Source organism: Cricetulus griseus, unplaced genomic scaffold (assembly GCF_003668045.3).
Source record: "Cricetulus griseus strain 17A/GY unplaced genomic scaffold, alternate assembly CriGri-PICRH-1.0 unplaced_scaffold_1, whole genome shotgun sequence".
Lineage (NCBI taxonomy): Eukaryota > Metazoa > Chordata > Mammalia > Rodentia > Cricetidae > Cricetulus > Cricetulus griseus.
Window position 1 is genome coordinate 7,996,808 of NW_023276808.1, and position 15,387 is coordinate 8,012,194.

At 39.4% G+C, this 15,387-nt stretch overlaps 1 pseudogene; it reads right to left on the reverse strand.

Annotated features, from left to right (window-relative positions):
• Positions 1 to 7,735: 7,735 nt before the first annotated feature.
• LOC113838603 lies at positions 7,736 to 8,390 on the reverse strand (annotated as a pseudogene).
• Between the last annotated feature and the right edge of the window lie 6,997 nt (positions 8,391 to 15,387).

Below are 15,387 nucleotides of genomic sequence, written 5' to 3' on the forward strand. Positions count from 1 at the left end.
ATAAGTTGCCCAGTGAGGAAAATATTCAATATATCTTCCTGAAACTAAAGCCCATGAATCACAGCAATGACTAAGAAGGATATCCTCAGTGGTGAATTAGTAGCTATTTTGTTTTCAGAGTGAACAAAAGTGGCCTCTTTGGTTTTAAAATTTGCTCAGTGTGAGGGTATTCATGCCTGCTACTTTTAAGTAAGGCTAGTATTTGGGCTTGGAGTTTTCACAGACTGTAGAAGAGAACTCATAGTCACAATTTTCCTCATCCAATGTAACTACTAACTTTATTCTAAATAATTATGCCTGTACCCTCAAATAACTGATACTCTCACTCCTCATCAAAGAATCTTCTCTTTTAAATAGGAAGTATTACAGAGATATATAACTGTTCAAAATGCAGATCATAAGTGACCTTGACAAAAACAGCCTCAATTTGTCAAGCTACAATTATCAACTGATGAATCTACAACACAACATTTGAGTTTCTAATACATTTTTAAGACCACAGTTTTCAGCCTAAATAAATCCATATAGGAACAATACTAAGAAAACTCAGTAGTGGTGTGTGTGTGTGTGTGTGTGTGTGTGTGTGTGTGTGTGTGTGCGCAAATATTAATTAAAGAAGAGATCACTAATAGAAGGAAGTTGGGGGCATAGAGGAGGAGTTGAAACAGAAAGGCATGGGGTGAAAATGATATAAATGTACTACTTATGCATCAATTTCTGAAAAAAATTAAATATGTCATTTTATCAATATTTGATTACTTTTATTTTCATTTATTAACTTGTTTATTTGTCCAATCTTCCAGCTTAAGACCAGTGATAGTTGTTATCAGTTCTTACACCTCCCATGCAAGCACCTTTCTTACATATACCCAAGGAGCTGCAATACTCCAATACTCCTTCAGTGACTATCATTAGTTTCTAACAACATTGCATTGATACCTACCTGACCCAGGATCAGAGAAACTCCCACTCAGAGGACTTTTATGCACATTAACTCATCCTATCTCCTAAGAGAATACTCTGAGCTCCTGCTGAACCACTCTTCCACTTTCCCTTTAAAAGAAATAAAATCAGCCATCAAGATAATGAGAGGTATCAACAAAATAAATGAGTCTATGAATATTTTTGCACATCTGAGATTATGTCATAGTGAATGATCATTTCCTAGATATAACTGTAGAATAAAATAATGTGATGAAATAAGGAATATTCAAAATAACATGCACCTCTCAAGACTCGGGGTTAATTTAGTCCTTTTTTCCCCCAGAGAAACAGACATTCTTTCTATCAAAATATGCTCATGCCTGACTGGGGACCCTGATCTCTTGCTGAATTTCTGAGCTGAAGCAGGCCTGCAGCTGTGCACAGACCCTGGGGATTTGCATATGCGCAGAGCACATCCCACTGCTCTCAGCACTTCTTCATAAGATGGTCACAATCTGTGCTATAGCCAGTGTGACTAGGCCACAGCATGATCATGGGGTTCCCCACTCATATCTTGCTATTCCTATTGCTCTGGTACCCAGGTAAGGAAGCACATCAATGGTCATTTGTTTAGACCAATATGATTAGTCCTGACTGAATTTATCAGGCAATTTATCTTACTACATGCTTACTTTTGTGATTTTAATTGCAGGTGGCAGATGTGACATCAAAATGACACAAACTCCATCCTCCCTGTCTGGATCTTTGGGAGACAGAGCCACCCTCATTTGCAAGGCTAGTAAGGACATTTCTAATGCATTATCTTGGTACCAGCAGAAACCAGAGCAAGTTCCTAAGCTCCTGATCTGTGATGCAAACATCTTGGAACATGGAGTCCCATCGAGGTTCAGTAGCAGTGGGTTTTCTCTTGAAATCAGCAGCCTGGAGGCTGAAGATGCTGGCACATATTTCTGTCAGCAAGGTTATGATACTTCTCCAACAGTGATACATGTCATGTCATAAACCATCCAGAGAAGAAGAATTGTGAGGCTGGTTTGCCTCACCTGCTCCTCCTTGTGTCTGCATCAGCTGAGAGTCATTGTCAGGCACTGTGTGGCATTGAAGGTCACTGGAGGGGGAGGGTTAGCAAAGCAAATCTCATGAGTTCCCAACTTTTCGTATTTTCAGCATCAGCAGCACAAAAACAATTACAATCCCAAATTCCATAAATACATAGGTTAAAATACTTAGTGGTCTGAGTTGTATATTCATTTGAGATCATGAAACAAAGCATAAGACAGCATAAATACAAGAAGCTAGGATTTGGGATCTATTCTGTATCCATTAACTTGCTTACATAGAGTTGTGTCCATTTGTAAAGAAGTTCATTTACCAAAGAACTTGTGGACTGGGTAAACATGTGCCCCTGATACTTGATCTTGTAGCACAAGTTTGGAGTATCTGGGTTCCCATCTGTCTTCAGTAGCATGATGGTGATACATACTATAGCTCTTACATATGTCCTTGTGTCTGTCTAAATTTGTTGCTGGATATCGTACTGCTTTTCTGACTCTCAGATCTTATGTGAGGGCTCATAAATGAGCATTTCTCTGCGAAAAGATACATAGACCAGAATTCACCAGCACCAGTTATATAACTGTCATTTTATTGGAAAGATAAAGTAAGTTAGTGCTCTGCCTTCTGTAAGATTTTAAACATCGATGCATTTGTATAATAAGAAAAAGAATATTTTTTCTTTAAATTTCTATGTATGTCATGACATTCCTCCTTTTTAGATTGTGATTTAATGAGGAATCGAATTTGTTGCTTTTTATATTTATTTTTACATTTATATTTATTTTAAATTTATTTTACATATCAATCCCAGGTCCCACTCACTCCCAACTACCTGTTCCCCCCACTTCCTCCCCAACCTAACTCCATCCATTCTTCAGACAGAGTATGCCTCCAATGAGGAATCATAAAATCTCTCACATCCATTTAGGCAGAACCAAGGCCTTCCCCTCTGTATCTAGGCTGAACAAGGTATCCCACCACAGGAAATGGGCTCCAAAATCCAGTTCATGTACTAGGGATAAACACCCGTTCCAGTGATAGTAGCCACATAACGTGCCCAAGCTCCCCAATTTTCACCCACATTTAGAGGGCCAACTGCAGTCTTATGCAGGTTCTCCAGACGTCTCTGGAATCAGTCCCTCCCTTTTGCCCTTGTCACCCAGCACTCAGGAGGCAGAGGCAGACATATCTTTGTGAGTTCAAAACCAGCATGGTCTTTGGAGAAAGTTCCAAAACAGCCATGATTACACAAAGAAACTGTATCTTGAGAAATAGTTTAAGAAATAAAGGTTAGAGAGTCATCTGACACAAGCCACCTTTGTGTCTGACCAAGTTTGGTGGCAGTTCTGAACACAGATCACCCAGAGGCAGCCCGGTCTCTATCCTCCAGGCCAGGTAGGACAGGAGCTGTTTCCAGTTCCTGTTCATTAGTGCTTCTCAGAGTCATTTTACACAAATGACCTGCGTGCCAGATGGAGTTCGGTTTGGGAGATTTCACCAAACCACTCTTGGCACTGAACAGGAACACCAGACAGAAACTTAACAAACAAACAAAAGAACTAATAGAAGTTATGGTGCAATTGGACTTAAAAGATATCTATAAAACATTGCACACAAATATAAAACAATTTACCTTCTTCTCAGTGCCACATGGATCCTTCTCTAAAATCGACCACATACTTGGCAACATAGCAAACCTTAACAAATACAAAAATTTGAAATAACCCCGTGTATCTTATCTGATCACAATGATTTAAAATTAGAATTCAACAACAATACAAACTACAGAATACCTATAAATTCATGGAAATTAAGTAACACCCATTTGCACAATTCATGGGTCTAGGAAGAAATAAAAAAAGAAATTATAGACTTCCTAGAATTCAATGAGAATGCAGACACAACATATCCAAACCTATGGGATACTTTGAAAGCAGTGTTAGGAGGAAAGTTCATAGCACTAAATGCACACTTGAAGAAACAGCAGAATAATAAAACTAGAGAATTAACAGCACAACTGAAAGCTTTAGAAAACAAAGAAGCCAATACAGCCAGAGGAGCAGATGCCAGGAAATAATCAAATTGAGGGCTGAAGTCAATAAAATGGAAACTAGGAGAACAATACAAAGAATCAATATAACAAAAAGTTGGTTCTCCGAGAAAATCAACAAGAGAGACAAACCTTTATCCAAACTTACCAAACAAGAAAGAGAGAACATCCAAATTAATAAAATCAGGAATGAAAAGGGGGACATAGCAAAGGACAGAGAGGAAATCCAGAGAATCATCAGGTTATACTTTGAAAACCTAGATTCCTCAAAATTTGAAAATCTAAAGGAAATGAACAATTTTCTGGACAGATTTCACTTCCCAAAAGGACAGATAAGCAACTTAAATAGAACAATAAACTCTAATGAAATTGAAACAGTCATTAGAAGTTTCCCAACCAAAATAAGCCCAGGAGCAAATGACTATAGTGCAGAATTCTACCAGAAATTCAAAGTACAGCTAACACCAATTCTCCTCAAAGTATTCCACACAATAGAAGCAGAAGGGTCATTACCAACATTGATATCCAAGCCACAAAAAGACACAACTAAGAAAGAGACCTACAGACCAATATCCCTCATGAATATTGATGCAAAAATTCTCAATAAAATATTTCCAAATCAAATCCAAGGTCACATGGGAGAAACCATCCATCCCGATCAATTAGGCTTCATCCTAGGGATGCAAGGATGGTTCAACACATGAAACTTCATCAATGTAATGCACCAAATAAATATACTGAGGGAAAAAATCACATGATCATCTCACTAGATGCCGAAAAAGCCTTTGACAAAATCCAACACCCCTTCATGATAAAGTTCCTGGCAAATTCAGGGATAACAGGAACATAACACAACAAAATAAAAGCAATATAAGGCAAGCCAACAGCCATCATCAAATTAAATGAAGAGAAACTCAATGCAATTCCTCTAAAATCAGGAACAAGACAAGGCTGTCCACTCACTCCATACCTCTATTATTGTCCCTGATATTCTCTCTGGAGCAATAATGGAGATCAAGGAAATACAAATCAAAAGGAAGAAGTCAAACTCTCACTATTTGCAGATGATAGGATAGTCTACATACGTGAATCAAAAAACTCAACCAGTGAACTCCTACAGATGAGAAACACTTCAGCAAAGTGGCAGGATACAAGATTAACTCAAAAAAATCTTTAGGCCTAATGTATCCGAATGACACATTGGTGGAGAAAGAAATCAGAGAAGCAACACCCTTTACAATTGCCACAAACAACATAAAATACCTTGGAATAACACTATCCAAAAAAGTGAAAGACCTGTACCGTAAGAATTTTGAGTCTCTAAAGAAAGAAATTAAAGAAGATACACAAAAATGGGAAGATCTCCCATGCTCTTGGATAGGCAGGATCAACATAATAAAAATGACAATCTTGCTAAAAGCAATCTACAGATTCAATGCAATCCCCAACCCAATCCCAACAAAATTATTCACTGACCTTGAAAGAACAATTCTGAACTTTATATGGAAAAACAAAAGACCCAGGATAGTCAAAACAACCCTGTACAATAGAGGAACTTCTGGAGGCATCACCATCCCAAACTTTAACCTCTATTACAGAGCTATAGTCCTGAAAACAGCTTGGTATTGGCACAAAATAGACAGGTAGACCAATGGAATAGAGTTGAAACCCCTGATATAAGCCCACACACCTATGAACACCTAATTTTTGACAAACAATCCAAATATATACGCTGTAACAAAGAGAATATCTTCAACAAATGGTGTTAGCATAACTGGATGCAAACATGTAGAAGATTACAGATAGAACCAAGCCTTTTGCCCTGCACAAAAATTAAGTCAAAATGGATCAAAGACCTCAACATAAACCCCAGCCACACTGAACCTACTAGAAGACAAAGTGGGAAATACCCTTGAATTAATCAGTACAGGAGACTGCTTCCTGAACATAACACCAGTAGCACTGACACTGAGACCAACAATTAATAAAGGGGACCTTCTGAAACTGAGAAGCTTCTGTTAGACAAAGGACATATTCAGCCAGACAAAAGGACAGCCCACAGACTGGGAAAAGATATTCACCACCCCACATCTGACAGAAGGCTGGTCTCCAAAATATACAAACTACACAAGAAGCTATTCTTGAAAACACCAAACAATCTAATTAAAAAATGGTGTGCAGAACTAAATAGGCAATTCTCAATTGAGGAATCTAAAATGCCTGAAAGACACAAAGGAAAGTGTTCAACATCCGTAGCCATTAGGGAAATGCAAATAAAAACAACTGATAGCAGCATTGTTTTTAATAGCCAGAACCTGGAAACATCCTAGATGCCTCTCAACTGAAGAATGGATAGAGAGAATATGATACATTTACACAATGGAGTACTATCCAGTGGGAAAAAAATGGAATCCTGAAATTAGCTGGCAAATGCATTCCACTAGAAGAAACCAGCCTGAGTTAGGTAAACCAGCCATAAAAATACAAACATGGTATGCAGCCACTCATGTGTGGATTTTACACCTAGTGCAAAGGATTACCATCCTACAATCCACTTCAACAGGGAAGCCAGGAAACAAGGAGGAATCTAAGACAGACATGCATGGTCCCCTGGAGAATGGGAAAGAGACAAGATCTCCTGAGCTAATTGGGAGCATGGGCGAGGGGAGAAGGAGTTAGCAGTAAGAGAAAGGGAGAAGAGGAGAGGAGAGGAGGACATGAGATAGCAGGAAAATCGAGTCAGGGGAAGAAAAAAGGAGAGCAAGAAAAGAGGTACCATAATAGAAGGAGCCATTATAGCTTTGAAGAGAAATCTAGCACTAGGGAAATGTCCAGATCTACAAGGAAGATCCAAAATAACAAGCTAAGCAATAGTGAAGAGGCTACCTTAAATACCCTTCCCCTATGATGAGACTGATGACTACCTTAAATGCCATCCTAAAGTCTAGAGCCATAAAGTCTAGAACCTTACATCCAGTAGCTGATGGAAGCAGAAGCAGATACCCACAGCTAAGCTCTGAGCCGATCTCCTGGAATCCAGTTGCAAAGAGGGAGGAGTGTTGAGCAAATGGGTCAACTAGGCTGGAGAAACCCACAGAAACACCTGAACTGAACAACAGGCTGCTCATGGACCCCAGACTGATAGCTGGGAAAGCAGCATAGAACTGATCCAGACACCCTGATGAGGATGTCAGCTTGGAACTCTGGTTAATCTATGGGGCTTCTAGTAGTGTATCAGTATTTATTCCTAGTATATTAATGGGCTTTGGGAGCCCACTCCACATAGAGGGATACTCTCTCAGCCTAGACACAAAGAAGAGGGTCTAGGCCCTGCTCCAAATGATATGACAGACTTATCAGATTCCCCATGGAAGCTCTCACCCTCCCTAGGGAGCAGAAAGGGGATTGTATTGTGCGTCAGTGGGGGGCGGGGGAGAGAAAACTGGGATTGCCATGTAAAAGAAGCTTGTTTCTAATTTAAATAAAAAAGGGAAATTATAAATCCTTTATATTCAAGCAACAATTTGTGGTAACAAATTGCAGAAAGAATAGAAGGATAATAGTGAGTTCCTCTTTGCATTTTGTGTAAAGGATTTTTTTTTCATAGCAGAAGATGTAAGAGACATTGAACCCATTGTTATTGCTGGACTCTGCAAACATTTTCATGAGGTGTTTCGTGAGTTTTCAGGCTCTTGGGCAGAAGAGGGAAGTTGCAGATCCAGGGCTGTGAGTGGTGCAAGCACCTGGTGAGACTCTCAAGGGACGTTTTTGTTGGAGACTGAAGCACTGTGGAGGATCACTAAGACTCTGCATACAGTAGTAATTTCCCATGTCATCCGCCTGTATGCTGCTGATAGCGTGTATTCTGTCCCAGATCCACTGCCTGTGAAGCGATCAGGGACCCCAGTGTACCGAGTGGATGCATGGTAGATCAGCAGTTTAGGAGACTGCCCTACTTTCTGCTGGTACCAGGCCAAGTAGTTCTTCTGATCTGCACTGTATAAAAGACTCTGACTGGACTTGCAGCTAATGGTGGTCCTTTCTCCTGCTGACACAGCCAGGAAGGATGGAGAATGTGTCATCACGATATCTGCACAGGCACCTGCAATCAGAAAAACCAATAATCATGTATATAATAAAAAGATTTTAAGACATATAAAATTAGTCATTTAATGTCCTTGTAGTACCATATTGTCAAAGTACTTTGACATAAAAATATTAAACCCTGGCCCATATTATGAATTTCTTATATACAAAGAAGAGACTCTGAAAATATAATACTTTTCTCACCATACACCAAGAGCAGAAGAGACATGAGGACCTGGGTGTGTGACTCCATCTTGTTCCCCCTGGCTGTCTGATGATGCCTAGTTCTCATTACCAAGACCTGGTTTATAAACTCAAAGCATCTGGGCTAGACTGGAGTGGCCCATGCAAATCAGTAAGCAAATACAAAAGCAGATGCCTGGGCAGTAGGTGTGAGAGTGGCTGGTGTCAATCAGCAGACAAATATACCATCACCGAGAGCATCATATATAACTGAAGATATTGGCTTTCAGCTCTCCAATAGAAGTCTACAAGGTTCCCTAATATAAGCTTTGGTTAAAAATCTAAGAATATTTAAATCAAGTGACCTTTGCAGAAACATTAGGGGAGCTGTATCTGATTGACAGTCCTTTTGAAACATTATGTTAAAAAAAGTTACAACAACAAATTAGATATCATAGAGGAAACAAAAATGTGCAACAAAAGAAAAGAAGGGTGGAAGGTAGAAAAGAGTAAAGCCCAAAATGAGAGAATTCATGCTAATTTTTCTCATTATCTCCCATCTCCAAAGCCACTCTTAAAACTAAGCAAAATGAATAGTGCCTCAGACATTTGCGCTGCAGATTCTGGACCATAAATGAAACAGAGGTGCAAAGAGCAGCCCTTATTCACTCTGTAGTAATCATTGGGGCAATAAATTAAACATGAGTTCTGAGGAACTTTAATCTTAAAGCAAAGGTGAACACAACAGAAACAAACAAGTATACATACTCTTCACACCTTCAAAAAACAGAAAGAATGTTTTAAATTTGGGGGATGAAAAGAACAAGATTTCTTCAAAAAGTTATGGATGCAGACCAACACTGCCAAAAGTGTCTAGTAGAGAAATGCATGTTATTGAGTAATCTAGAAATTAGCAGTATTGAAACTTGTTAAGATGGTCTTGCTGAATTAGTGAACAGGAAAAGACATTCGCAGAGGGGACGCAGCATCGTAAATCAAGTAACAGTTTTACAGAGACCAATGGGCCTCTACATCAGAGATTGTTGCCATATAAAGGAAAAACATGTTTGAGTATGAATGAAAATCAAAAACAATAAAAAAAAGAAGCACAGAACATTCCTGGACTTCAGATTAGTGGCCTCTGAAAATGTATGTATGAAGTGCATTATAAACCCAGTATTATGTGTAATCTACAAGAAACAGATAAATAAATAGATAAATAATTAAATAAATAAATGTGGCAATGAGTCAAGATTCACATTTGTAATCCCAATTCTGGGGACACAGAAGTAGCAGCATCATGAGGTTGAGGGCAGACTGAGATACATGACATATTCTAGGCCAGGGTAATCTATGCTTGGAGTCAATCTCTCAAATATTTTTGTCATACCAAAAAAAAAAGTCAAGCGTTGGTGGCACATGACTTTAATCCCAGTACTCTGGAGGCCGAGGCAGGCAGATCTCTGTGAATTCAATGCCAGCCTGGTCTCCAGAGCAAGCGCCAAGATAGGCTCCAAAGCTACACAGAGAAACCTTGTCTCATAAAACCAAAACAAAAAATAGCAATGGGGTAACTGAGAACGTGGGAGTTTAGTACTTTATTAAAGATATTACAAGAGTTTCTTACACAGAGTGATAGCCTTGAAGAAAATTTGCCTGCTCAAGGAGTCCAGTCATGCATCCTGCTTCTCTCATGCGGGAATGTGCAGATTCTCTGAGTCTGTGTGACAGGATGAGGTTGGAGAAGCAGCCTATCATAGCTGAGGGCTCTTTGCCACCCATTTCAAAATGCACTTAAGATAAACCCATTAGTGACCCATTAGTGATCAGCTTCAACCCACATGATGGCATACTGGTAAAGAAATAGAGATGGTGCCAGCATCTTCTTTCTTATTTTTTTTTGTCTATGAGTGTCTGGTATGCACACATGCCTGTGCAATACACATATGTGGTGCCTAAAGAAGACAGAATAGGGAGTCAGATTCCCTGGAACTGGAGTCATAAATCATTGTGAGCCACTATATGGGTACTGGGAGTTGAACATAGATCTTCTGGAAGAACAGCCAGTGAGTTCTCATAAACATTGAAATATCTCCACAGCCTCACAAATGCCTTCTGAGTAAATAGGCATGATGGAAAATTGCTGAAAAAATACAGACCTGTGCACCACTAAAGACTATAACTAAGGAAGAGTAGATCAGGGGAAAGAAGAGGCTGTTTAAATGGCTTCTAAAGGCTCCTTGTGCCTTGTAAAATCTGTTCTTTGAACCCGAGAAATGAAGCAAATTGCTTACATATGAAAATGACTTCATTTGAAAGCAGGAGTTTGTAGTTAATTTTTCTCTTCTCTCTTCTTACTTCAGGGACCAGGGGATTACCTTGATGCAGAATTCAATTTTCCTCTCTATCAAGACTGAAGTGTCTGAGTGCATTTCTGGGAGAACCACATCAGTAAAGACTTAACTTCCGGGCTCACAGGGATGTGTTCTTGTCTCTCTTTGTTGCTATTATAGAACACCTATAAAAGCAAGTTGAGTAAGCTTTGTTCCTTACTTTGGAACATAGATTGATTGAGGCTTCAGTTCGAGCATAAAACTAATATAATATGGAAGACACAGTGGAAGGAGCTTCAAGCAACTGCTCACATCACAACCACAACTAGGATGCAGAGAGTGACAGAAGCTAGAGCTCAACTCGCTTTCTCTATATTGTGCAGGTCAAGAATCACACACAAGGCATGGTCTTGCTCACAGGTGAAAGGGTTTTCCAATATCAATTCACCTAATAAAGATAATCCCTCTCAGACTTTCACAGAAGCTAATCATAACCTAGATAATCTCACAAGTATGTGTACATATACGTACATGTATATGTATGTCATCAGTTCTTCAACTTCAATCATTTACAATTTCCTTGAGGCACATGAATTAAAATCAATTAGAAATATTGAAGTATATATCACTTGTAACTCTGGTCAATTTACCAATTGAACACCAGGATTCATTCTTTTTGGTTGTAACTTTCTACACATTTGTTTAGGCTCCTTTCCTTTTCAATAACGATGCTCACCAAATGTACCTTAGATTCCAGCACTCAATCCAGTAGAACATAGATGACCTTCCAGAAAAGGATTTCCCCAATCATATATCTCATAATGTATTGAGAGAAATGGCCACTCGATTTCATGAGGAGAGAAAGGCTGATCATAAGAAAAAGGTGGCAGGGAAGGTTAAATCACTGACACACACAAGTTAAATTCAGTGGTGTATTCTGGGAGAAGCATGCTAAGAGACAGTGAGCTTTCCCTCTCCCTCCCTTGCCTCAAGATAGCCCACACTCTGCCCTAGCAACACTCCTAGACTTGTGTACACATCTGAGTTCGTGTTCAATCTTATAATTGTCCATATGTAGCCTCCAGCAATCATCAGAATACCTCAGAGTTTTCTCTCTTACCATCTTCAAGGGATGATTATATCTCTTTATCTTGCAATCCTCTGTAACAGCCTTTATTTGTAATCTCAGGAAGTGGACTCTGATCTGGGACCACCTTTCTCCTATGGGTCTAAACAGGTTTGATGGGTTTACAATTTTTTCCATCTCTTTCTTTTTGTTAAGATGGAGTGGCTCCTTCTAGGTACCCCGCATGCAGAAATAGAAGCTTTAAGGCTCTGTTCCATTAATTATTTCATTTATTTCCCCAACAAGATTTGGAATGTGTGAATATGTGTGTTCTGTATATGCATTTATGTGTTTTCTGTGAAAATGATTGTTTCTACGGTTGCTGGCCATTCACAGTGAGGATGAGTCACAGTGTCTGATTTTCCTAAGGCAGTAGGCCTCTTCAAACACACTTCTATTTTCAATGGATTGTTAGTTTCAGTTTTAAGCTCCAATATCACTTTTAGTCAATGGCTTTCTTTTTTATTTAAATTAAAAACAAGCTTGTTTTACATATCAAACCCAGTTCCCTCTCCCTCCAGTCCTCCCCTGCCACATACCAACCCCTTTCCCATCCCATTTCTGCTCCCCAGGGAGGGGGAGGCCTTCCATGGAGGATCTTCAGTCTGTCATATCATGTGCAGCAGGACCTAGGCCCTCCCCCTTGTGTCTAGGCTGAGAGAGTATCTGTCTATGTGGAATGGTCCGTTCATATACTAGAGATAAATACTGATCCACTACCAGAGACCCCATAGGTTGCCCAGGCCTCCAAACTGACACCCACCTTCAGGAGGTCTGGTCTGTCATATCCTGGTTTCCCAGCTGTCAGTCTGGGGTCCATGAGCTCCCATTGTTCAGGTCAGCTGTTTCTGTGCGTTTCTCCAGGCTGGTCTTGAACCCTGTACTCATCACTCCTCCCTTTCTGCAACTGGATTCTAGGATTTTGGCTCAGTGCTTAGCTGTGGGTGTCTGCTTCTGCTTCCATCAACTACTGGGTGAAGGTTCTAATATGGCAGGAAATATCCTAGCAGGATGCTAGATGTTGCTTGCTACACAGGCAGATGGGCATGGCCAGACAAAGGTCGGAAAATGAATGTGGGACTGGAACTAGGTCTGGTAAGTTGGGGAGAGTGTGTGATAGAAACGAGTTATATTTAGGAAGCATTCGATTGTACCAATTTGTTCAAGGGTACCTCCCACTTTCTCTTCCAAGAGTTTCGGTATGGCTGGATTTATGTTGAGGTGTTTGATACATTTGGACTTAATGTTTTGTGCATGATGATTGATATGGTTCCATCTATAATCTTCTACATGTCTGTATCCAGTTGTGCCACCACCATTTTTTGAAAATGAAAAGCATGTAATTTATTATATCAAAAGTGCACCAATGCAGAAAAAATCTAGAGAATCATTGGGCAATCTGTTTCATTTCTCAGCTTGGGTTATTCATGGAAGCCATCACTAGACAATATGTCCATTAAAACATCAGTAATTATAATGAGAAACACAGGACAAATTTTAGAAGCACACTGAGGTTACTTTTATAGAATGTGATTCCACTAAAAGGCATGTATCTAGTTTATGTAGGAAGTGGTCCCCTCACATGTTCTGTGTGTAGTAAAGATGACACAGTATTGTTTTCATTTAAAAAATATCAACTCAAAGTGATATTGGAGCTTAAATTAAAACTAACAATCTAGAGCAAAGTGTGAAGAGGCCGATTGCCTCAGGGAAATCAGACACTGTGACTCCTCTCCATTCTGAATGTGCAGCAGCCACAGGGATGATCATTCTCACACAAAACACATTAACACACATATGGAACATACATATTCACACATTCCAAATCTTGTTTGAGAAATCAGTGAGGTAGTATATCCAATTGAGAAAATTAATGGAACAGAGCCTTCAAACTTCTATTTCTTCATTTGGGGTACCTAGATGAAGCCACCTCATCTTAATGAAAAGGAAGAGATTGAACAAATTTTAATCTCATCAACCTTGTTTAGATCCATAGGAAAAAGGAGGTCACAGATCAAAGTATATTCCCCAAGATTACAGATACAGTCTGGTACAGAGAATCTTAAGGTAATAAGACATAATTCTCCCTGGGACTCAGAGACGAAAGAAAATTCTGATGTGTTTTGATGGGTTGCAGGAGGCTAGATGTGGACAAGTCTGAGAGTGAACAGGAGCTCAGACACTAACACAAATTTCTAGTTGTGTTCCTGGGGCTTATAGTGTGTGCTATCTTTAGGAAAGTGAGCAAGAGGGAAAGCTAACTTGTTCATAGCATGCCTCTCCCAGAATACAGCACTGAATTTAACTTCTGTGTGTCAGCGACTTGACCTTCCCAGCCATCTTTGTCTTATGATCAACCTTTCTCTCCTTATGACTTCAGGGTCTCTCTGAAGTGGCCATTTATCTCAATATATTGTGGGAAAATAGTTTTTTAGAAGCTCATCTATACTCTGCTGGATTGAGTGAGAATGTGTGCTGGGATCTAAGATGCCTTTGGTGAACATCGACATTAAAAAGGAAGTGAGCCTAAATAAATGTGTAAAACGTTGTAACCAGAAGGAATAAAACCTGATGGTCTATTGGTAAGGGGAAAATAGTTACTAGTCATATATATTTCAGTATTTCTAAGAGTTTTTAATTTATATAATACAAAGAAATGGTAAATGATTGAGGTAGAAGAATTGCTAAGGTACATGTATATGTACACATATTTGTGAGATAATCTAGTTTAAGCTTAGTCTCTGGGAATGTCTGTGAGTAATTATCTCCATTAGGTGAACTGATGTTGGAAAATTCATTCACCTGTTTGCAAGACTATGGCCTGAATGTGGTTCCTAACCTGCACAAAATGGAGAAAAGTAGCTGAGCTCTAACATCCTTCACTCTGCATCTTAGTTGTGCTTGTGATGTGAGCACAGCTTCTTCAACTCCTTCACTTTGTCTTCCACATTATAATAGCTTTATGCTTGAAGTGTGTTTCCAAACAATCTATGTTCTCAAGTAAGGGACAAAGATTCTTCAACTTGCTTTTGAAGGTGTTCTATCACAGCAACAAAGAGAGACAAGGACACAAGCCTGTGTCCTGGAAGTTATGTCTTTACTGATGTGGATTTTCCAGAAATGGAATCAGGCTCTCCAGTTGTAATTGAGAGGAAAACTGAATTCTGCATCATGAAGGTCCCCCTTCCCCAGTCTCTGAACTTAGAAGAGAGAAAAGCAAGATTAACCTCAAAATCCTGGTTTCAAATGAATTAATTTTCATGTGTAACCAATTTGCTTTACATCTCAGGTTGAAAGAAGAGCAGTCTTTACAAGGCACAAGGAATCTTTAGAAGCCATTTAAACATCCTTCTCTTTCCACTGCCTTCCTCTTCCTGAGTTATAGCCTTTAGCAGTCCACAGGTCTTCATATTTTAGCAATTTTCCTCATTCTCCATCATGTTTTCTTACTAAGAAGGCATTTGTGGGGCTGGAGAGATGCCCAATTGTTTAAGAGAACTTACTGGCTATTCCTGTAAAAGATTTATGTTCAATTCCCAGTACCCACATCGTGGCTCATAATGATTTATGAGTACAGTTCCAGGGGGAATATTACTACCTCTCTGTCT